General features: G+C 44.7%; 1 long non-coding RNA gene across 1 annotated transcript; it reads right to left on the bottom strand.

Moving 5' to 3' along the window:
* Positions 1-925: 925 nt before the first annotated feature.
* On the bottom strand, positions 926-21,477 carry LOC118919072 (uncharacterized). The gene is made up of 3 exons (XR_005027360.2): positions 20,519-21,477; positions 2,922-2,977; positions 926-2,079 (listed from the first exon to the last, which is right to left on the bottom strand). It is a non-coding gene; the product is annotated as an uncharacterized LOC118919072 (long non-coding RNA).
* Between the last annotated feature and the right edge of the window lie 3,566 nt (positions 21,478-25,043).

The raw sequence follows: 25,043 nt of genomic DNA, 5'->3' as shown, positions 1-25,043 counted from the left end.
GGCTCTAGGTGGACCCTCCCTGCTCGTGGTCAAACAGGTCTTGCTGCCTCACAAGTGATTTTCAGTGTCTTCAGACTTTTTGAAGAAGCTGAGCCCACCTTCCTTTACCCTAGTTCCTCATGTCCTATTTCTCTTCTGTCCACTGTCATCTGGCTCCATCCTTACTGCCATTTCATGATTTTATTTTAATTTCATTTTATACAGCCAATGGCATTTTTAGTAGGATCCTCACACATGCTAGGGCACTGGGGACAGTCCCATCTTACCCTGGTTCTCCCAGCATAATTATTAACAGTATCTTTTTCATTTTCCAAAAAGTTCAGGGTGAATTTTAAGCTACGTGGTTGCACCATCTCTTAGTAGCCGTATATGGCGACCTCTTCTTTTTCTCATTTGTGTTGATCCTTGTGTCATCTTTGGCAAAGTGTTGGTTAAGAGTTCTAACCTTGATGACCAATAGGCCTGAGTTGAAATCCCAGAACTTCATGCACAAGCTCTGAGCTTCAGTTTGTCTGTAAATGGAGGAGTGAAAGTACCACCAAGTCTTTACTGTATTATTCTTTCTCTGTGCTCACTTCTGTGCCTCATGCCTGATTGCAAGACCCAGTTCCTGCTCTTGAGAACTCACAAGAGAGTGGGGGAGAACAGCTGGGCGGTCCGTCCTTGGCGTGGGTCAAAGAAGCAGCAGCCAGCTTTATTAACGATGTAGGTAGGTTAAGCTCTATCTTCTGTGGGTGTCCTTTCTAACATGAAAATACACCTGGGAAGGAGTGCCACATTGTTATAAAGGAGTTTACTTTGACCATGGTGGTGAGGCTTACCAGAATCAGTTCCACTAATATCTGTGGGGCCTCCACTACCAACCAGGCTTAGTTCTGAGTGCTGTGGATGCAAAGAAGAGAGTGGCCCCAATTGCTTAGCAGTACATGGTTCTCTGAAGAAAGCAAACAACTGCTTACATAAATAAATAAGCCCCTCTATATAGTAGCCGACATGCATCCTTTGCTCTCTTCAGCAATTTTCACACATTTACATGCTTGGGAGTGCAGTTCCTTCAGATGCAAAGCTTCTCTCACTTTGTAAGTTTTGGGTACATGTTTATTATTGTCTTGGTGGCAAGAAGACCCAACCCAGTTGATGGAAACAGCAGTTCAAACATGAGAAATACATTTCCCTGACTTGCTCAGACAGCCCTTGGGAGGGCTGGGATTGAAGTGTGTGGCTCTCGGGGACCATCTGCATTCAGTTAATGTTAAATTCAACACAGGTAACATCCCGTGAAAACTTAAATGCTTATGGTTGAAGCCCCTGCCTTCCAACAGCTTACAACCTAGGGAGCATGTATGTGGGGGCACTGGTCTAAAAGGCAAACTGATACAAAAGCTTTGCAGATTTAGAGAAGAAATCTCTGAGGGACAGTGATCAGGAAAAGCTCAACAGGAGAGAGAGCTATTGTTAGAAATATGGACTTTGATAATTGGAAGCATTTCAACTGAGGGATAGGGAAAGGGGGCTTTACAGAATTGTGCTTGGACTCCTGAACATGGCAGACCTGACAGTCAGCAAGACCCCCTCCCTAGGAGACAGACTATTCAGTTTCATTAGGAAGACACAATTAAAGGCTCAGCTTCTTCATTCAAATGTTGTTGGTACTTAGGGAGTCCTCATAAATAAACAGTAGTCCCACATTAGTCCTGAAATCCACACAATGATGATTAAGTGCAGAAGCTGGTGAGGTTCTCATTTAAAAGCTTCCTCCCTTATCAGTCACTTATGTACTGAAGGGTATAATGAGGAATCACGGTCATTAAAGCGCCCCAGAGAACTGATTCTAGGCTAATATACAAAGTGAGAAAGAAAAAAAAAAGCCCGAAAGGTTGTGGTTGTGGAATCACTGGAGAAAGTCAAGTTGCAGAGGCAACATGGTTTAGAGAAGCAGATAAATGACTACAGAAGTCGCTAAACAGTTTCTCGTCTTCGACAAAGAAAGGTTCTGGGTATGCCGCACTTCACCTGATGTTGACTTCCAGGTACTTGGGGTGTCCCAGGATTACAAACCCAGTGATATAGCAGCACTTCCTATGAGACATCAAAACAGAACTCTGGGAAATTCAACTGAGAATTTTATTTCATTTAGCCAATATGACTTCAATGCAGGCTTTTATGGGGCACCTCTAACGTTAGGAGCAGCAGGAAGAATCTCACCTGTTCAGAAGTGATTCAGTCACAAGGCAGAATGTACTTTGATGGCTGTAGGAAAGAGCTACAGCCTGGATTTATGTATGTCATCCAAGACATATCTAGAGAACACTATCTTTCAGACTGAAAATCAAATCCTGGAGATGAAGGACTGTGTTTTGAGGGAAGTTAGTTTGCACTGACACAGTCACTTGAGAGCATCAATTCGAGTCTTTGCATCCAGAATTTACTGTACTGTAGAATGAATATACTATCCATCATCTGCCTTAGGCGTTGCATTGTAAATATTTCATGGCTTTAAATATGTGCCATGATTAGGTATGTGTTTCAGTAGTCAAGTGAGTAAGGGTTTAAAGCAATGAAATGAAAATATTTCCTTTCAGTTCAGCATGTTTTCATCTGGGGGCTTTAAAGACATGTCACAAAGAAAATTCTGTCTCCAAGGCTAAGGTTCTTCTTGTGATACCAGAAGTGAGTAAGGGGAAAGGGAGCCCAAGTCTTGGTCTTTAGTGCCTTCATTTTTTTCTAGAAGAAAATTCCCTAAAAATGCTCATAGAAGTCCTCAGCTAGTCCACAAAATTTGTTTTGGTATTAGATGCTACAAAAGCCAGTTTTTAAATAAATTAATGACTAAAAATTGAAAAAGAGTTTCAGTGTTGAAGTGACCTTGACATCAAATAAGCAAATTAAAAAATATTTAACAAATATTCTTGTCCACTTACTATGTATGAGCTGTTTGATATCCAATCTGAGATGATAATTAGTGACTTTTGGCATCCTAGAAATCAAGACAAGATTGGTTTGAGTCCTTCAATTCATGTCCTATGACATTTTCCTGTAGTCTTAAAGGAATATACCATTTAAGGGGAGATGAAGCCAGTTCAGGAATAATTATAATGTAGGGGAGAAGTAAAGTATACAGAGGAGAAGGAGGGAAGTGTTTAGAGAAGAAAGAGTACCTCCAATTGGGAGAATCAAAGAGTGCTTCTTGGAATTGGAGACATGTGTTTAGATGAAGGAAGCAGATAGTTATGGACCCATGCAACAGTGTGAGCAAAGACATGGTGTCGGGAAAGTGTGGGGCAGGGACTGGGAAGAATTGTCCTTTGGTCCAACCAGAGCATGTGGCATATGAAGTGCAGGGTTGGGGAAAGGCAAGAGAAGGCCAGATTTCTCAGGATTTGGAAGCTAAGGATTTTAACCCTTAATTGGCAGCCCATGGAGAAATTATCCAGATGTCCTGTAACACAAAGACTTACTCTTGTCTCCTGACACTAATGAGATTTTTGTGCAGTGATTTGCTGAGGACCTGTTTTTAATTCTTTTGAGTATATACCCAGGAGTGGGCAAATTCTGTGCTTAATTCTAACCTGATAGACAATTTCGTTCCATTTTTGCAGTTTGTCCTAGAACCAAATCCTTCCTGAAGAGCTCAAAAGCATCATTTCTCTGTTTTGCTAGAATGTTCCCTTTAAATAAGTCTTATATTCTTTGTTGAAAGGCAGGATGTGATCGCATAAAGGACACATGATTAAAACCCAGAAGACCTGCAACCTAGGACCAGATCTATCAGTTGGTTAGCTTTAGCTTAGTTAAACGTCAGTTCACTCAACTATACCCTTTACTCTTCTCAAGGCTGTGATTAATATCAAGACAAATGGTGTTTTAGTATTTTCCAAATATTATAAATTGTTCCCTATAGGAAGTTACTAGGAAGATTTCAAGCCAGAAGGTACTTTTTGAGACTAACTGCTGCAAAATGCTGTCATCTCAAAGATCTAACTGAGGCCTGGGCGGGGGGCTCTTTAGGGGCTGACAGAGGTGGAAACTCCACATCTTCTGACTCTGAGATCTGGGCCCTCTCGACCTCACCACAGGCAGACTTCCTTCTAAGGCTCAATCAAACCCTTCATTCTTTTTCCTCCTTCTGAGAAAAAGACAATGAAGGGCCCCCACCCATAAGATGGCGAAATTCCTGCTTCTCTTCCGGGTCCTCAGTTCCCGCTGGCGCCACCTGAACCCCAATCACCCCTCGCCCCCCTAATCCCAGCACTTAGCCAACAGCCACCAGCCCCATAGAAGTGACACCACAATCACCCCATGCCCCTTCCTATATAACCCAGCACCTTTCCCTAATAAAGCGGAATTCTCCGGTGAATTGCTGCTGTGTGTCGCTCCTTTCATTGGTGCCAAAACCCAGGAGACGGGACACCCCAACTGGGCCCCGTCTTCCCCCGACACCAGCAGCAGCTTGCCCTCGTCCTCTTTTTCCGGCGCTGGCTCCTCACACTCACCACTCCTCTCTGGCTTTTGGGTAAGTCTTCCCCCGGAGTGGGCCGCTCTTCACTGACAAGGAGGGAACTCTCCCTGCCTTAGGCCTTCACAGCTGCGGCGGACCCCCAGGCCCCCCTCCAACAGCCATAAACGAGGTGACTCCTTTGCGGATGAGAACGCTCCCCACCCCCTTCCGTTCCTTCCGCCAAAAACTCCTAGTACTAGGTACCTCGGACTCTGGCACTCTGCCTTCATAGAGAAGTCTGGGTGACGACCCACACTTTCTAAGAAATTCCGACTCGTGTACGAGTTTCCGCAGACCACCAAGGATCATCGGGGACGCCCTTTGTCTCCTTGCCGTCTGCTCCCAGTCTGAGGATCTCCGTTCGTCTTCCCCTGTTTGTCTCCTTCTCTGTCCTTTAGCCATGGGAGCCTCCTCATCCCCCCCTGAAAGCTCACCTCTTGAATGCCTGCTCAAGCATCTAGCCACCCTCTCCCTGACGCCTGATATAAAACCAAAACTTCTCCGCAAATACTGCTCCCAAGATTGGCCGACATGCCCCCTAGACAATCACAACCAATGGCCCGCAGGGGGAGCTCTTGATCCTAACATCACTCGCGATCTCTTTAACTACTGCCAGCGCCTGAGAAAATGGAAGGAGATTCCCTGTACCGAAGCTTTCCGCCTCCTCCCCCCGCCTCCCCCCAAGTTCTCCTAGCCTGCAAGCCGTCTCCCCCGCAGAAGCCTCCCTTTCACTCCCTTCCCCCTCCTCTCCTACAACAGCCCCTCCCCCTTCCTCCCCCACCATCTCCTCCCCCACCTCACCCCCCTGCAGATCAAGCCTGAGTCTTTCAGCCCCCACCTAAGTCCCAAGAGCCTCCTCCGTCTTTGCCCCCATCACCTGTTTCTCCCCCACAGACTGAGCCTGAACCCTTCAGTCCCCCTCAGACTCGGTCCCGAGGGCCTCCCAAAATTATCGCCCCCGTCCGGGAGGTAGCAGGATCCGAAGGCATCGTGCGCGTTCACGTCCCTTTCTCCTTAGGAGATTTAGCCCAACTTGAGAAAACGCCTAGGTTCCTTTTCCACTGATCCCACGACATATATCAAGGAGTTTCAATAGACCCTCCAGTCATACAGCCTCACACATCATGACATTTTCATGCTCCTGGCCAATACCCTCCTTCCTAAAGAGTGCAGACGAGTTTGGGACTTCACCCAAATGCACGCCACCAAAACCCACAGGACTGACCCCACCTATCCCCCTGGCCCCACCGCTGTCCCCGAACAAGACCCAAACTGGGATTATAACACCACCGTTGGTCTCCGCCCTCAAGATATCTTCGCCTGCTGCTTAATAGCAGGTCTGAAAAACGCAGCTCGTAAAGTAGTCAATTTTCAAAAGCTCCAAGACATAATTCAAAGGAGTGAGAAGACTCCCTCCGAGTTCTTAGACAGACTCACTCAAGCCCTATTACAGTTACCAGCCTGGACCCAGAAACGCCTGACGGGAGACATGTCCTTATGACATACTTCCTAGCTCAAAGCTACCCCGACATTAAAGCTAAACTCAAAAAGTTAGAACAGGGCCCCGCTACCCCACAGACTGAGATCCTAACAGTGGCCTTTAAAGTCTTCCATAACCGGGAGGAGGAGAAAGAACGCCGTAAACAAAAGGCTGATCAGGCCAATTTCCAAATGTTGGCCCAGCTGATAAAACCACAACCTGGGCGCCCCTCTACAAACAAGCCCCCCCCAGGAGCTTGTTTCAAGTGCGTACAAGAAGGACATTGGTCAAGGGCATGCCCCTCCCCCAGATCTCCTACCACCCCATGCCCCAGATGCCACAAAAAGGGCCACTGGGGGTCTGATTGCCCAGCCACCCGAAGGGGAGGCTGGACGAACAACCCCCATCCTAAGCCCTCTGTAGTGGGGCTGGCGGAAGAAGATTGACGGGGCCTGGGGGCTTCTCACCCGACCATTTCCATCACCAAACAGGAGCCCAGGGTTACTTTAATAGTAGACGGTCGCCCCATCTCCTTCCTCCTAGATACAAGAGCCACCTTCTCAGTCCTGCAGGAATACCGGGGCCCTACCACGCCTGCCATTACTCCTATAGTCAGGGTAGGAGGTAAACAGATTTTCCCATTAAACCCCCCCCTTTTATGTACAATCCAAGACAATCCCATACCTTTCTCCCACTCCTTCCTGGTTATGCCCCAGTGTCCCATCCCTTTACTAGGACAGGACATCCTTTCTCTCCTCCATGTTTCCATAACTATACCCACTCCCACAGCCCCCAGTACTCCCTTTCTGATGGCCCTCATAGCCGACGACCCCCCTCTACCCAATGAAAGCTCCAGTTCCGCCCTCATATACCCTGTAAATCCCAAAGTTTCGGACATTACAAGCCCCTCCGTGGCTCTATGTCCTCCTGCCTCTATCAGATTACATAACCCCTCTCAGTATATCTGTCAGGCCCAATACCCCCTAACCACTTCAGCCCTCATAGGCCTCCAACCCATCATTCAAGATCTTTTAAACAAAAATTACCTAAGACCCACCACTCCCCGATTAATACCCCCATATTAGCTGTAAAAAAACCCCAACAGATCTTTCCGCCTAGTCCAAGATCTCCGCCTCATTAACATGGCCATCGTCCCTATCCATCCCTTAGTCCCAAATCCATACACCCTTTTATCGCAGATCCCTGCCTCGGCCTCCCACTTCTCAGTCCTAGATCTCAAGGACGCATTTTTTTTCTATCCCTCTGGACCCCTCCTCCCAAGATTTTTTCGCCTTTACCTGGACGGACCCATACACAAGACATTCTGAACAACTCACTTGGACAGTTTTGCCACAAGGCTTCCGAGTCCACCTTATTACAATACATGGACAATCTTCTACTCTGCAGTCCCTCGTGGGAACAGTCTCAACTTGACACTGCCTCCCTACTTAACCTTCTAGCTTCCAGAGGTTACCGGGTATCCCCTGTCAAAGCTCAAATCTCTTCCCCTTCTGTCACTTACCTCAGATTTCTTCTATCTCAACAAAGAAAGTCCATTACCTTAGACAGAAAACGGCTGCTCTCTGACCTGCCCGTTCCCAAAACCAAGACAGAAATCCTTTCCTTTCTAGGCCTGGCTGGGTATTTTAGAGCGTGGATCCCTAACTTCTCCCTGTTGGCAAGACCCCTATACGACCTCAGCAAGGCCCCCCTGAAGAACCATTATCCTCCTCACCCCGACACTCCTTCATTAAGCTCCGTCAAGCCCTTGTGGAAGCCCCAGCTCTCCATCTTCCTGATTTGTCGAAGCCCTTCTCATTATACATTCATGAGAGGTCCAGTCAAGCTCTAGCAGTCCTAGGGCAACATTATGGCCCATCCTTTGCCCCAGTAGCTTATCTTTCCAAGCAATTAGACCCCACAGTTCGGGGATGGGCCCCCTGCCTACGGGCATTAGCTGCTGGACAGCTCTTGCAGAAGGAAGCTCATAAACTGACATTCGGGGCGCCCCTTACCATTCTGTCCCCACATCACCTAAAAGATCTCTTAACCTACAAAAGTTTACAGACTCTCCCTCCCTCCAGACTCCTGACCTTACTGTCCTCTTTCCTCCAAAATCCTGTTCACCCCCTTTGCCATCCATACCCGAATCATGACTTTTTCCTCCTTTACTGCTCCCTCGCTCGCTCTTGCTTTTTTTCCTCATTCCTACTGTCTTCCCCGCCACCCCAGCCTCCTTTGTATGGCGATTCAAAGTCAGACAGACTTACACACAGCATCAAACAAAAATTACTGCCCTCATTGCCACATCAGACTGCCCTCTGAAAGGCTGCTCCGAGCCTTTATACCTCCACTTTCCTCCCTCCACAGAAGTGTTCACTAGCAGCTACCTTTATTCTCCCTACCTCTGCTTCCTCTATGACCAAAGACAAGCCTGTTGCAGGCGATGGCCAGATACCTACGGGGATGTCCCTACTGGTCTTGCGCCATTCACTACATGGGTAACTCCCGGTACCCACAGTATTACTCCTCCAACCCATTCTCTTCAATACTAGCAAACCCCTTCCTTACCTGGCTTTGGCCCATTGCAGGCCCTATAATAATCATTCTCCTCACCTGTCTCTTCTTGCCTTGTAAAGTTTATCAAATCCCAAGTTGGTAAAATCTCTAATCAAACTTTCAACCAGCTTTTACTCAGGAACTACCAGCTTTTAGCCACAGAAGATCCCTCACCCTCACATAACCTCCTCACCATATGCTGAGATGGACCCCTCTCTCCGCTGGAAACTGTTCCTGGAAACAATGGCCGCAGAAGCCTGGCCTCTGGCACCCGTATCCTCTTGGCACCATTAGAATCAACAAGTCCTCGACCTATGGTTACAGGGAACCTTCATTGATTTCCAACCTGAAGAAGTCCACATCTACTCGTCCTTACTGTGGGGAGTCCTATCAACCCTTTCCTCCCAGTCCTCAAGCCCTCACTCCCTTCTCCGACCCCATTCAGCAGGAAGCAGTCAGAGGGAAAGCAACGTCCACAACCCCATAGAGGAGAAAGGGGGGAATGAAGGGCCCCCACCCATAAGATGGCGAAATTCCTGCTTCTCTTCCGGGTCCTCAGTTCCCGCCGGTGCCACCTGAACCCCAATCACCCCTCGCCCCCCTAATCCCAGCACCTAGCCAATAGCCACCAGCCCCATAGAAGTGACACCACAATCACCCCATGCCCCTTCCTATATAACCCAGCACCTTTCCCTAATAAAGCGGAATTCTCCGGTGAATTGCTGCTGTGTGTCGCTCCTTTCCTTTCAGACAACAGCAAAAACTGTACCTGTAGGTTATTCATTGAGTCAGTTGAGCTCAGATTTATTTCTAAAGTCTGGCTGCTTTGTGGGTTTTCCTGAATCCCATGCTCCAGGCATGGGAGGGAAGTCACCCTTACCCCAGCCCCCTGCTCAGTGTCCTTGGGAATTCTCTTATTTGTATTCCTGTCAGTGCCACTTCGAATGCACCAAAGCCTGAATTTAAAGCAATAACCAGCCTGAAGTTTATGAAATAAAAGATTGATATCAGCCTCATGAAACTCAGGCAAAAGCAATATCTTTTCTACATCTCGCTATGCCGTTAACTCTAGGAACTTTCATACTTGGTGGCCACTGAAAAATGAAATAAAAATAATAACAATGACAATAATAAAAAAAGGTGATATCCTCCAACCACAGTTTTGAGTTATGTTGTCTTTAATTTCTTTATTGATTTAATGACAAGAGAAGATTAGACTTACTACTTTTTTCAGTTTCTAAGTATATTACCACTTTTTTTTTTAAATAATTATTTTTTATTGAAGGGTAGTTGACGCACAGTATTACATTACATTAGTTTCAAGTGTACAACACAGTGGTAGAACATTTATATACATAATTCTAGGTTCCAGCTATCACCCTACCAAGCTGTTACAATATCTTGACTACATTCCTTATGCTATACATTACATCCCGGTTACTTATTTATTTTACCATTGGAAGTCTGTCCTTTTTTTTTTTTTTTTTTTGTGAGGGCATCTCTCATATTTATTGATCAAATGGTTATTAACGACAATAAAATTCTGTATAGGGGAGTCAATGCTCAATGCACAATCATTAATCCACCCCAAGCCTAATTTTCGACAGTCTCCAATCTTCTGAGGCATAACAAACAAGTTCTTACATGTAGAACAAATTCTTACATAATGAATAAGTTACATAGTGAACAGTACAAGGGGAGTCATCACAGAAACTTTCGGTTTTACTCATGCATTATGAACTCTAAACAGTCAGTTCAAATATGAATACTCATTTGGTTTTTATACTTGATTTATATGTGGATACCACATTTCTCTCTTTATTATTATTATTTTTAATAAAATGCTGAAGTGGTAGGTAGATACAAGATAAAGGTAGAAAACATAGTTTAGTGTTGTAAGAGAGCAAATGTAGATGATGAGGTGTGTGCCTGTAGACTATGTGTTAATCCAAGCTAGACCAGGGCAATAAAACATCCACATATGCAGAAGATTTCTCTCAGAACAGGGGGGGTGAGGTTCTAAGCCTCACCTCTGTTGATCCCCAATTTCTCACCTGATGGCCCCCCTGCGACTGTGCCTGTCTTAGGTTGTTCCTCCCTTGAGGAATCTTACCCGTCTCTGGCTAACCAGTCATCTTCCGGGGCCATACAGGGAAATGTGAAGTTGGTAAGTGAGAGGGAAGCCTTATTGTTTGAAAAGGTTAGCTTTTTACTTCTTTGCATATTTATGCCCTGTGGCTTCTATGCCCAGCGTTTGTCTTGAGGTATCTTTACCACTTGGAGGAGTTATGATACTCGGTAAATTTGATATGAGGCACGAATTCTATTTAAGGGTTGTAATTAGGAAGGAAGAAGAAAAGCTATAGAAGTAGCAGGCGGAAGAAAACATGGGAAGATTGATTATTTCTTTGACATATCTTCTTGTAGAGTAACTTCAGCATATATAGGTTTTAAGCTACTACTTAAATTGCGCACACACATTAACATAATGGGAGTATAGTTACATAACCAAAGCATATCTGTAATTACCAGTCATCTCCAGTGAAACCAAGAAAACCATTAAGGCACCTTAGGCATTTGTGAAAACTTATCTATGATATAGTGGATATTGTCCAACTGAACTTGAACAGTCTGAGAGAAATCAGACAAATTAAAACAACCCATTCCTGGGGACTGTTCACATGCCATATGTTCTTTTAACAGTAAATAGTCTGTAGTTGTAAGACTTTGGAGCGCTACAATTTGCACTTCTCCAAATTCTTGGTTGAGTTCCAACAGTATAGATCCAGTCAAATTTGTTGTTTTACTGTATGCACAGGCCAGCTTAGATGTCTCCTTCCTCATTCCCATGGCAAGTCCAGGAACTGGTGGGATGAGTGCATCTACAGCTGTAGCAGTGCGTGGATCTTTGTTGGGGTTTTTTGATGATCATCTTCTGGCATGAGTCTTCCAGAGAGTGCAGATGTTGGAAGTTCTTTTTCATATCGTATCTTAGTTCATTTTCGGGGTAGCCCAATTAGGCTTTGATCCTCTGTATAGACACAAACAGACCCTTTGCCTACACTTTTATATGCCCTTTATACCCTTGTGTAGAACTCGTTGGAGGTTACCACACAGGAACTGCCCTTTTTTTTTTGCTTTGTTTTTGGTATCACTAATCTACACTTACATGACGAATATTATGTTTACTAGGCTCTCCCCTATACCAGGTCTCCCCTATAAACCCCTTTACAGTCACTGTCCATCAGCATAGCAAAATGTTGTAGAATCACTACTTGCCTTCTCTGTGTTGTACAGCCCTCCCTTTTCTCCTACCCCCCATGTATGTTAATCTTAATACCCCCCTACTTCTCCCCCCCTTATCCCTCCCTACCCACCCATCCTCCCCAGTCCCTTTCCCTTTGGTACCTGTTAGTCCATTCTTGAGTTCTGTGATTCTGGTGCTGTTTTGTTCCTTCAGTTTTTCCTTTGTTCTTATATTCCACAGATAAGTGAAATCATTTGGTATTTCTCTTTCTCCGCTTGGCTTGTTTCACTGAGCATAATACCCTCCAGCTCCATCCATGTTGCTGCAAATGATTGGATTTGCCCTTTTCTTATGGCTGAGTAGTTTTCCATTGTGTATATGTACCACATCTTCTTTATCCATTCATCTATTGATGGACATTTAGGTTGCTTCCAATTCTTGGCTATTGTAAATAGTGCTGCAATAAACATAGGGGTGCATCTGTCTTTCTCAAACTTGATTGCTGCGTTCTTAGGGTAAATTCCTAGGAGTGGAATTCCTGGGTCAAATGGTAAGTCTGTTTTGAGCATTTTGATGTACCTCCATACTGCTTTCCACAATGGTTGAACTAACTTACATTCCCACCAGCAGTGTAGGAGGGTTCCCCTTTCTCCACAGCCTCGCCAACATTTGTTGTTGTTTGTCTTTTGGATGGCAGCCATCCTTACTGGTGTGAGGCTTTATAGTAGAGCTTGAAGTTGGGGAGTGAGATCCCCCCCACTTTATTCTTCTTTCTCAGGATTGCTTTGGCTATTCGGAGTCTTTGGTGTTTCCATATGAATTTTTGAATTATTTGTTCCAGTTCATTGAAGAATGTTGCTGGTAGTTTCATAGGGATTGCATCAAATCTGTATATTGCTTTGGGCAGGATGGCCATTTTGACGATATTAATTCTTCCTAGCCACGAGCATGGGATGGGTTTCCATCTGTTAGTGTCCCCTTTAATTTCTCTTAAGACTGACTTGTAGTTTTCAGAGTATAAGTCTTTCACTTCTTTGGTTAGGTTTATTCCTAGGTATTTTATTTTTTTTGATGCAATTGTGAATGGAGTTGTTTTCCTGATTTCTCTTTCTGTTGGTTCATTGTTAGTATATAGGAAAGCCACAGATTTCTGTGTGTTGATTTTGTATCCTGCAACTTTGCTGTATTCCGATATCAGTTCTAGTAGTTTTGGGGTGGAGTCTTTAGGGTTTTTTATGTACAGTATCATGTCATCTGCAAATAGTGACAGTTTAACTTCTTCTTTACCAATCTGGATTCCTTGTATTTCTTTATTTTGTCTGATTGCCATGGCTAGGACCTCCAGTACTATGTTAAATAACAGTGGAGAGAGTGGGCATCCCTGTCTAGTTCCTGATCTCAGAGGAAATGCTTTCAGCTTCTCGCTGTTCAATATAATGTTGGCTGTCGGTTTATCATAGATGGCCTTTATTATGTTGAGGTACTTGCCGTCTATTCCCATTTTGCTGAGAGTTTTTAACATGAATGGATGTTGAACTTTGTCAAATCTTTTTCAGCATCTATGGAGATGATCATGTGGTTTTTGTCTTTCTTTTTGTTGATGTGGTGGATGATGTTGATGGACTTTCGAATGTTGTACCATCCTTGCATCCCTGGGATGAATCCCACTTGGTCATGGTGTATGATCCTTTTGATGTATTTTTGAATTCGGTTTGCTAATATTTTGTTGAGTATTTTTGCATCTACGTTCATCAGGGATATTGGTCTGTAGTTTTCTTTTTTGGTGGGGTCTTTGCCTGGTTTTGGTATTAGGGTGATGTTAGCTTCATAGAATGAGTTTGGGAGTATCCCCTCCTCCTCTATTTTTTGGAAAACTTTAAGGAGAATGGTATTATGTCTTCCCTGTATGTCTGATAAAATTCCGAGGTAAATCCATCTGGCCCGGGGGTTTGGTTCTTTGGTAGTTTTTTGATTACCACTTCAATTTCGTTGCTGGTAATTGGTCTGTTTAGATTTTCTGTTTCTTCCTGGGTCAATCTTGGAAGGTTATATTTTTCTAGGAAGTTGTCCATTTCTCCTAGGTTTCCCAGCTTGTTAGCATATAGGTTTTCATAGTATTCTCCAATAATTCTTTGCATTTCCGTGGGGTCCGTCGTGATTTTTCCTTTCTCGTTTCTGATACTGTTGATTTGTGTTGACTGTCTTTTCTTCTTAATACGTCTGGCTAGAGGTTCATCTATTTTGTTTATTTTCTCGAAGAACCAGCTCTTGGTTTCATTGATTTTTTCTATTGTTTTATTCTTCTCAATTTTATTTATTTCTTCTCTGATCTTTATTATGTCCCTCCTTCTGCTGACCTTAGGCCTCATATGTTCTTCTTTTTCCAATTTCGATAATTGTGACATTAGACCATTCATTTGGGATTGCTCTTCCTTTTTTAAATATGCTTGGATTGCTATATACTTTCCTCTTAAGACTGCTTTTGCTGTGTCCCACAGAAGTTGGGGCTTAGTGTTGTTGTTGTCATTTGTTTCCATATATTGCTGGATCTCCATTTTGATTTGGTCATTGATCCATTGATTATTTAGGAGTGTGTTGTTAAGCCTCCATGTGTTTGTGAGCCTCTTTGCTTTCTTTGTACAGTTTATTTCTAGTTTTATGCCTTTGTGGTCTGAAAAGTTGGTTGGTAGGATTTCAATCTTTTGGAATTTTCTGAGGCTCTTTTTGTGGCCTAGTATGTGGTCTATTCTGGAGAATGTTCCATGTGCACTTGAGAAGAATGTATATCCCGCTGCTTTTGGATGTCGAGTTATATAGATGTCTATTAGGTCCATCTGCTCTACTGTGTTGTTCTGTGCTTCCGTGTCCTTACTTATTTTCTGCCCAGTGGATCTATCCTTTGGGGTGAGTGGTGTGTTGAAGTCTCCTAGAATGAATGCATTGCAGTCTATATCCCCCTTTAGTTCTGTTAGTATTTGTTTCACATATGCTGGTGCTCCTGTGTTGGGTGCATATATATTTAGAATGGTTATATCCTCTTGTTGGACTGAGCCCTTTATCATTATGTAGTGTCCTTCTTTATCTCTTGTTACTTTCTTTGTTTTGAAGTCTATTTTGTCTGATATTAGTACTGCAACCCCTGCCTTCTTCTCACTGTTGTTTGCTTGAAATATGTTTTTCCATCCCTTGACTTTTAGTCTGTACATGTCTTTGGGTTTGAGGTGAGTTTCTTGTAAGCAGCATATAGATGGGTCTTGCTTTTTTATCCATTCTGTTACTCTGTGTCTTTTGATTGGTGCATTCAACCCATTAACATTTAGGGTGACTATTGAAAGATATGTACTTATTGCCATTGCAGGCTTTAAATTCATGGTTACCAAAGGTTCAAGGTTAGCCTCTTTAGTATCTTACTGCCTAACTTAGCTCGCTTATTGAGCTGTTATATACACTGTCTGGAGATTCTTTTCTTCTCTCCCTTCTTGTTCCTCCTCCTCGATTCTTCATATGTTGGGTGTTTTGTGCTGTGCTCTTTCTAGGAGTGCTCCCATCTAGAGCAGTCCCTGTAAGATGTTCTGTAGTGGTGGTTTGTGGAAAGCAAATTCCCTCAGCTTTTGTTTGTCTGGGAATTGTTTAATCCCACCATCATATTTGAATGATAGTCGTGCTGGATACAGTATCCTTGGTTCAAGGCCCTTCTGTTTCATTGTATTAAATATATCATGCCATTCTCTTCTGGCCTGTAGGTTTCTGTTGAGAAATCTGACGTTAGCCTGATGGGTTTCCCTTTATAGGTGACCTTTTTCTCTCTAGCTGCCTTTAACACTCTTTCCTTGTCCTTGATCTTTGCCATTTTAATTATTATGTGTCTTGGTGTTGCCCTTCTTGGATCCTTTCTGTTGGGGGTTCTGTGTATTTCCGTGGTCTGTTCGATTACTTCCTCCCCCAGTGTGGGGAAGTTTTCAGCAATTATTTCTTCTAAGATACTTTCCATCTCTTTTCCTCTCTCTTCTTCTTCTACTATAGGATAATATACGGATATTGTTCCTTTTGGATTGGTCACACAGTTCTCTTAATATTGTTTCATTCCTGGAGATCCTTTTGTCTCTCCCTATGTCAGCTTCTATGCGTTCCTGTTCTCTGATTTCAATTCCATCAATGGCCTCTTGCATTCTATCCATTCTGCTTATAAACCCTTCCAGAGTTTGTTTCATTTCTGCGATCTCCTTTCTGGCATCTGTGATCTCCTTCCGGACTTCATCCCATTTCTCTTGTGTATTTCTCTGCATCTCTGTCAGCATGTTTATGATTCTTATTTTGAATTCTTTTTCAGGGAGACTGGTTAGGTCTGTCTCCTTCTCTGGTGTTGTCTCTGTGATCTTTGTCTGCCTGTAGCTTTGCCTTTTCATGGTGATAGGAATAGTCTGCAGAACTGGGACGAGTGACGGCTGGAAGGACTTCCTTTCTTGTTGATTTGTGGCCCTCCTCTCCTGGGAGAACAGCAACCTGTAGTGGCTTGTGCTGGGCAGCTGCGCGCAGACAGGGTTTCTGCTTCCTGCCCGGCTGCTATGGAGTTAATCTCCGCTGTTGCTGTGGGCATGGCCTGGCTCGGGCAGCTGCTCCAAAATGGTGGAGTCGCGTTGGAGCAGGAGCGGCTGGGAGGCTATTTATCTCCGTAAGGGGCCTCCCTGCTCCCTGCAGCCCAGGGGTTAGGGTGCCCAGAGATCCCGGATTCCCTACCTCTGGATTAAGTGACCCGCCCTGCCCCTTTAAGACTTCCAAAAAGTACCCGCCAAAACAAAACAACGCCCACCAAAAAAAAAAGAAAAAAATTTTTTTTAATTAAAAAAAAAAAAAAAAGTTTTTATTTAAAAAAAAAAGGTGGTCGTTCGTTTTTCTTTATTCTGCGGTGCCAGCCTCAGGCCTCTGCTCACCGGTCTTTCTGCCCTGTTTCCCTAGTATTGGGGTCCCTGTCCCTTTAAGACTTCCAAAAAGCGCTCGCCTAAACAAAACAGCAAAAAAGCAAAAAAAAATGGTCGCGCGCTTTTCTTATGCCCTCTGTCGCCCAGCCTCCAGTGCCTGCTCACTGTTCTTGCTGCCCTGTTTTCCTAGTATCGAGCGCCCTGCACTCTGGCCCGGATGGCTGGGCTGGGTGCTCGGCAGTTCTGGGCTCCGTCTCCCTCCCGCTCTGCCTGCTCTTCTCCCGCCGGGAGCTGGGGGGAGGGGCGCTCGGCTCCCGCCGGGCCGGGGCTTGTATCTTACCCCCTTCGCGAGGCGCTGGGTTCTCTCAGGTGCGGATGTGGTCTGGATATTGTCCTGTGTCCTCTGGTCTTTATTCTAGGAAGGGTTGTCTTTGTTATATTTTCATAGATATATGTTGTTTTGGGAGGAGATTTCCGCTGCTCTACTCATGCCGCCATCTTCTGCCCCTCCAGTATATTACCACTTTTAAAAGAAGGATCATCGTATGTAGCTTAAAGGTTAATGCTTTGTTTGTCACCTGGCTTTATTTATGCACTGGTGGCTTGCGAAGCTGAAATGCACCATGGCGGCCACCCTGTTTCTTCACAAAGAAGGTAAAAATCAGAAGGTGGAGAAAGACTTGCTTTTCTTATGAAATAAAACATTCTGTAAAGTAAGTCAGCTTTATATCAGTTCTTCGAGACAGTCATTCCATTTCACAGGATGGCCTGTTTATTTGCACTCTGAAGGCACAAATGCCTGTACCAGCTATAGGATTTGACATGATAAACCCAGCATGGATGGTGTGGCCTCAGTCCCACTTCTTGTCTTTTACCCCATTACTTAACTTTCCAAACTGATGAGTTGGTCAAACTGGACATTTGCCATTTACCATGTGATTATTCTCAATTTTGTTTTTATCCGGTCGGCGATCTCTGCCCTCTAATTGGAGCGTTCCATCTATTTACCTTGAACGGTGTTTGAGTCTACCACCTTGCTCTTGTTTGCTTTTGGGCCATCTGTTCTCTGATCCTTTTCCCCTCCTTTCCTGCATTGTTTAAGAATAACTGAGAATTTTTTAGTATGTTACTTTGTCTCCTCTAATGGCTGTTTTCAAGCCCTTTCTGCTAGTTCCATCGTTGTTATTTCTGTATCTGTTTCTATTGACTGATCTCTCTCTTGGTTAAGGGTCACATTTTCATGCCTTTTCACATTGCTGGAAAGTTTTGATTATATGCTGGATGCCTAGTGTGATTATCTGTATTTCATCATCTCCTTGATAGAAGTGTTCTGTTCTGTTCTGACAGACAGTTAATTTACTTGTGGATTAGGGCAATACTTTCAAGGCTTGTGTTATACACATAGTGAATGCGGGAGGAAAGTGATTTAAGGTTAGAAAAATATTTAACCAAGGACTTTGTAGACCACAGTAAGGAGTCTGAATTTTATTATAAGTAAATAAGGAGCCATTAAAAAATTTTCAGCTAAGGAATGATATAATCTGATTTATCTTTTTAAAATGATGACCTCGTTTCCTCAGTCCAGTTAAATAAACACTTACCGAAGAACCATTGCGAGGCAGGATAGGTGAGAGGTACTGAAAACCAGACCATGAATGGACATATGGTGGGATGTCCCTGTGCTTGAGGAGCTCACAGCGTGATTAAGGCCGTTATGTATGAATGTGGTGGTGGAGGGAAGCCCGAGAAAGACCCCCCTCAGGATGGTGTCCTTGCGAAGGTACTCTCAGCTGGATCTTAAAAAATGACAGGACTTATCTGGGTGAAGAGAGAGGCTTCAGAGGCAGGCAGAATACTTGATTAAAGGAATGGAGACATTAACCAGCTATCAGCTATGTATGGAGAAACAGCTCAGTTTTGCTGAGTGTGAAGTGTGAAGCGTGAAGCTTGGTTTACCCTCTTCCTCCTACCCCAAAGGTGCTCTTCACCACCAGCCCGAATTCCACCACTGTGTGTGCTTCCACCCATTCTTCAAGGTTTAATTCAAAAAGCATTTCCTGGAGCCCACAGAGAAGTGATTAGTGTCTCCACTAAGAATGTGTCCATTATGTTCATGTCTAATTATCCATGTCCAACTAATCGGTGCTTCAACTACAGTCTAACAGGGATTGGCCCCATAATAAGTGCTCAATAAATATTCATTAATAAGTTCCTTAAGTATCCCAGGATGCTGATCTCTAAGTTTATTACCAGTTCCATCATCTTTGTCTAGACTCATACATCTTTTCACCACAATGGGCTCAGCCTTTCGAATAGTTGCTGCAAATCATGAGGCAGGCATAGCTTTTATTCGTGCCATGCTGTATTCATTGACCTCCTTCAATTCAGATGGGACACTTGCTTTTTCTTCATCTTGTTATATCAGATATCTGGTTCTTTGGATCATAAACCTGGGAGAGTTCTTAAAAATCATCTAGTTCATTGGGTTTCAAACTTGGCTGCATATTAAAATCACATGGGGGATATACACTCTCCCTATTACAGGAGAACAGTGCTCCAGGCCTTTTCCATACCCCACAGTTGACTCTGGAGAAAGGCTCTCATAATGTCAGTTGTATCTCCAGTGGAACTTGCATTTAAACTCAGTCAGATACTTTTTTAACTTCATATACCTCAGGGCTCCTGGTACAAGCCTGGGTACATTACAGCCATTCCCTTCCCAAGTTTACTTCGCATGCCCTGATTCCAAGTGCATCTTATGCCTCAGCTTTGTTCAGCTCCAGTGAACTGTGACACGGGCTGAGAAGAGAGGAGGCCTCTGACCATCAAGGCCAGGGCGCATTGTAGAGTGAAAAGCTTCATTGTCTGTGAATGAAATATCAAGCTTCATCAGGCAAGCAAGAAGGGAACTTTGTTTTGAGCAGGAATGAGCACTGTCTGGGCATCCATCCAGGCTGTCTTTAAACAGGTACCCCTTCAAATATAACAAAAAGGATTTCTGTATATACAGAATCTTTTAAAAATCTTTTAATTTTTTGATCTTTGATCTTTTTTTATTTTTTAATAATTATTCCCAGAATTGCTCATCTTCTGTTTGTAGGGATAAGCAAATTGATTAAAAATAAAAGAGAAGAAGCTTCAGAGTTTGTTTTTCAAGGATCTCTTCTCCTTGTGGCCCAAGCCTCCTAGCTCCCCTCAGCGTTCTTGCTCCTCAACTCCTGAGCAGGCCTCATTCTTGGCTCAAGGGGCCCTGAATCAGGGAGCCTCAGCTGTAGGAATGTGGTTGGAAAAACAACCCAGATACAGGGTTTCATCTCCACCAAACTTGGGGGCTGGTGAGTGATGGGCCACTGCAGAGTCACCAAGGAGCGAAGCAGATCTTGGGCACTCCCCCCGCGGCAGCTCTCCCGCCCTTGGCCCTTTCGCCCACCGTCCTCACCCCAGTGCACAGGCAGAAGCTTCTCTGTTCTCACTCCTTCTCACATCTGCAGTTCTGCTGGGAAGGCTGCAGCGTGGTATTTATGCTGCAAGTTTTAGAGTCCAGTCACCTTAAAGGCAATTCTCCCCTGTGGCAATGTCTGTCTTCTCTCTTTAGTTCTTTGTTTGAGCAGGTCACAAATAGAGAGCGGAGGCAGGGAGAGAAAGCGAGAACAGTCTTTCTTTGAAGAGAACATTGGCTGATATAGTTGATATACTGACGGTACACTCACACACATGTAAGTAAGCATACATACACACACACACACACATGAGAGAGGGGGAGACACTGCGAGGCTCGGGGGGAGGCAGAGGCAGAGGCAGAGCAGGAGACTCACACTTGAGAGACTGCGGCACATTTGCTTTCATTCAGTTTGAAAATATTGAACTTCACCTGAGCCTTGTGCTTCTGGAAAACAGCGACAGTTAAGAAATTTCCCAACCTTCTGTGTTGCAATAAACAGTTTGACACAAAGAACCGCCCTTCCCCATGTAACTTAGATTAAGGCCTGGAGGCCGTTCTTTCTCATGACTCATCAAACAGGACAGTGTCTCCCCTGACCAGAGACAAGGTCAAACACAGACCTTTCCCCCTTTGTCTGAACCAGCAAACGAGGCTAGATGGAGCCTCTCCAACTTCCTGTTCTTTGTCTCATGATTGATTAGCTGAGATTAGAACTGTTTGTCTCCCTGAAACAAGCTAATTACAGAGAAAAACATTTTCCGGTGTTTTTCAAGAAAACTGACCAAAATTTGTCCTGCTTTCAAACAACCCCACTGTTAATCATCTCCTTTGCCACTTATTTACTCTCCTTCCTTTCCCTTAAAAATTAAAGCAAAACCACCCCATGGAGAGGTTTTGGGTCTTGGGTGCTCTTTTTATTGCAATAGCCTGTGTATAACCCATCTTCTTACTCGTGTGGCTATTGCCTCCCCTCCCCACTGGCCCCAGCTTTACTGAGATAGAATCAACTGGTTTTTGCCCTTGACAAGCTGCCCAGGTTTTATTGGACCTCTGATATACTGTGGAAGGCAGAGATAACTATGGAACTCTCCCTAGGAGATCAGTATGGAATAGAGAAAACCTATGTAATCCCAGTATCTGGCAGACTGTAATAAGTGCTCAGAAATGTGAAAAGTGCCAAGGATGGAGATGGAGAGAGAAATTCCACCTGGGGAATGTGGAATTTAAAATGGGTATGGAAAAGCAAAGCAATCTTCCCAACATGTAGGCCCTGCTTCTTGGTAGCAAGGGATGAGCGGTGAAGCAGTGCCAGGTACTCCTTGCCTCAGCTCTCCCCAAAACCAGCTCAAGTAAACAAACGTGCAATGCAAGGAAACCCAGTGTCCTGATAATGCAAATTTGATAGCTTCAAAAGAAGTCTTCTGGCCCCCACTTCTTTCTGTAGAGAAAATCAGTGGCACTGTGTGTTTTCAAGAGTGAAAATTACCGGAGCAGTCAGAGTGAGACCAGCGGACATGGGCAGGGGATGTGGTACCTGGCTAGCCTCAGGAGAGTGATAAAGGGGCCAGGTTGCTGACCTGATGGCTGCATGAAGGTTATTTACGCAAACCCAATCTGGTCCTGCCAGTGACAAGTGGATTGAAGGGATTTATCAATCAGTAGTTCATCATGACTTCCGCCTTGCCCTAGGATGCATAGGCTCAGACTGTAGCAACCGGATTGGTTACTCTCCCTTTCAAAATTGAGGCCTGGGGGGAAGAAGAGATAAATTGCCAAATGAAGCCAGATTGCAGAGGGGCAGTCTATCACAGCTTCCAGGGAATCGTAAAGGGCATCATCTTTATCATAAATCATAAATGTGCATAGACTTAAATGCACAATACAGTAGCTGAAGCCTAGCCTAATTTAGTGCATTTTTGTTTCAATAGCATTTGATTATTCTTGTGATGTTATTACTATGATCATAACTATTGCAATTTTCCAGTGTATAGAGATGGCTTGTCCAAAGAGATGCAGCTTGAAATCAAGAATACCAGAGATGATTTGCGGTGAGCACCCATTTGGAGCGCCACTGGTCAGGCAGCCTTCCACTCAGGAAACCCAGTGTGTTAGGGATAGCCTGGCCTTGCAACTGAGGAGAAAGATGCTGTGGGCAGAGAGCTGACCTTGACCCAACCCTTGCTGTTAAACCCTTGGGATGTAGGTCATGTCCAGCTAAACAGTGGCAGGACCTTGGATAAGTCACTTCACCCCTGCCCACACTATGAACCTCTGTAAACACACTCTATACTGCAAATTAATGCTTCCAGGTCTTTCATATGCTGTGCCCTCCATGAACAGAAGAATGTCCTCTTCTCTTTTCCTCAAAGGTCCATCCACTTGATTAGTTGTCTTTCTTCACGTTTCTGGTAAAGTGTCACTTCATTAGACCTTCCCCTGGTCTTTCCAGGTAAAGCAGATGACTGAGGACAACTTAGTCCTCAGTCTTTAGTAATACTATGCATACGAGACAGTGTGGTCATAGTGGGGCTCATGTTTCACAGAGTGTTAGAATTATTTGTCTGCTTTCTGCCTGCCTATCACACTCTGACTTTCCAAACAATAGGAAGTGTGTCTGCCTCAACTTTATATCCACCACACAGTGATGGCACTTGGAGGACATTTAGTAAATACTGGTTGAGTAAGTTTCTTCCTAATACAAAAGAGTCTCATTGAGTTGTGGCAAAGATCAAATAGAGTTGTCTGTATTTAACTACGTGGTAACGAACTATCCACAAATGTTTTCGTGATCTCTCGAATAGACAAGAGGAATCTGTGTGAGAAATCCCACAGCTGCTCATAAACTCAGCTGGTGTCGCACTGTCCCAATATTTGGGAAACCAAGTCTGGTCTTCAGAGAAGGGGTTTGGCTCATGGAAGGAGCCAGGGAGAGGAAGCCGCTTGGCTGCCCCCCGCCCCCACCGGGCCACTGTCTGTTACTGCTGGTCAGGTTGGCTGGGCTTAATCTCCATCCTTCCCTCACACGGACACAGGTGGGAGGCAGAGGGGAGGATATGCCACCAAATGACAAGGGGAAAAGGTCCTCGGGACACACAAAGACATCTGAGTCTTGGTCTTAGCACCAGATTTGCTCTCCCAAAGTTTGCTGGAGGCTTCATCATCAGCAGGCTATTATTTACCATGGTAATTCATTTTTAGAGCTTCAGGTCATTGTTTGCTGTGGATATATTCTATGGGAGTGGCGTCAGTACCCTCTCAGTGGAGGTCAGCTAAGCTACTTGCTTCTTGGTAACAAGTTGGTAAAAGAACTGCAAGGATACTAGTGATTCATGGTTCCTTCTTGTTTTCCTTTTTCTCATCTTAGTAATTAGCTTTATGGTTTCTAGACCTCTGTTGGCTCTGTAAACCAGTGTTTGCCATTTTAGAAGCATGCCTGACTTATAGGGGATTGCTAGATGCTGACAAGTGCTGGAATGATGGAGCAACAATAATATATAAGGCGGGGTGGAGCCAAGATGGCAGCGTGAGTAGGACAGTGGGAATCTCCTCCCAAAAACATACATTTTTGAAAATACAACAAATACAACTATCCCTAAAAGAGAGACCAGAAGACATAGGACAACAGCCAGACCACATCCACACCCTGAGAACCCAGCGCCTCACGAAGGGGGTAAGATACAAGCCCCAGCCTGGCGGGACCCGAGTGCCCTTCACCCCAGCTCCTGGCAGGAGGAGAGGTGTCAGAGTGGGAGGGAGAGGGAGCCCAGGACTGCTGAACACCCAGCCCTAGGCCTCCGCACCCAGAGTGCAGACACACAGTGCGAGGAGCACGGGAAACTAGCGAAACGGGACAGTAAAAACCTGCGAGCGGGTCCCTGCAGCTGGCGCCCCTGGAACAAAGAAAACCGAGTGCTTTTTGAAAATCTTAAAGGGACAGGGACCCCACAGCTGGACGGAAACGTCCTGGGACACTTAGCCCAGCAGCTGGGAATCCCGGGAAACTCTGGGCACCCGAACCCCCTTGGCAGGAGCTCTGAGACCCCTCACAGTGATAAACAGCCCCCTGTCCATTTCCCCTCCGACGCGGCTCTGCCATAGCAGAGCAGCAGCCTGAGGCTGACCACGCCCACAGCAAGGGAGCTTCCTCCATAGTGGCCGGGAAAGAAACAGAGACCCAGTCTACACACAACTGCCCAATACAAGCCACTAGGGGTCGCAGTTGTCCCAGTAAAGAAAGGCCAGGAGCAAGTGGAGTCTTGGTTCTCCCAGCTGACAGACGAGCCAACAGCATACCACTGCATCTATCAAAATGAAAAGGGGAAAAAACTTGATCCAGACCAGACTAACCCAGACATCTTCCACATCCTTCCCTGAGAAGGAATCTGGGGAGATAGATTTAACCAATCTTCCTGAAAAAGAATTCAAAACAAAAGTCACAACCATGCTGATGGACTTGCAGAGAAATATGCAAGAACTAAGGAGGGAGAATACAGAAATAAAACAAGCTCTGGAAGGACTCCAAAGCAGAATGGACGAGATGCAAGAGACCATTAATGGACTAGAAAACAGAGAACAGGAACGCAGAGAAGCTGATGCAGAGAGAGATAAAAGGATCTCCAGGAATGAAAGAATATTAAGAGAGCTGAGTGACCAAACGAAACAGAACAACATCCGCATTATGGGGGTACCAGAAGAAGAAGAGAGAGAAAAAGGGATAGAAAGTGTCTTTGAAGAAATAATTGCTGAAAACTTCCCCAAACTGGGGGAGGAAATGGCCTCTCAGACCACAGAAGCACACAGAACTCCCATGACAAGGGACCCAAGGAGGGCAACACCAAGACACATAATAATTAAAATGGCAAAGATCAAAGACAAGGACAGAGTATTAAAGGCAGCCA

The sequence above is a fragment of the Manis pentadactyla genome, chromosome 8 (genome assembly GCF_030020395.1).
Source record: "Manis pentadactyla isolate mManPen7 chromosome 8, mManPen7.hap1, whole genome shotgun sequence".
In the NCBI taxonomy this organism is placed as follows: domain Eukaryota; kingdom Metazoa; phylum Chordata; class Mammalia; order Pholidota; family Manidae; genus Manis; species Manis pentadactyla.
This window is presented reverse-complemented; position numbering and strand designations above follow the sequence as displayed.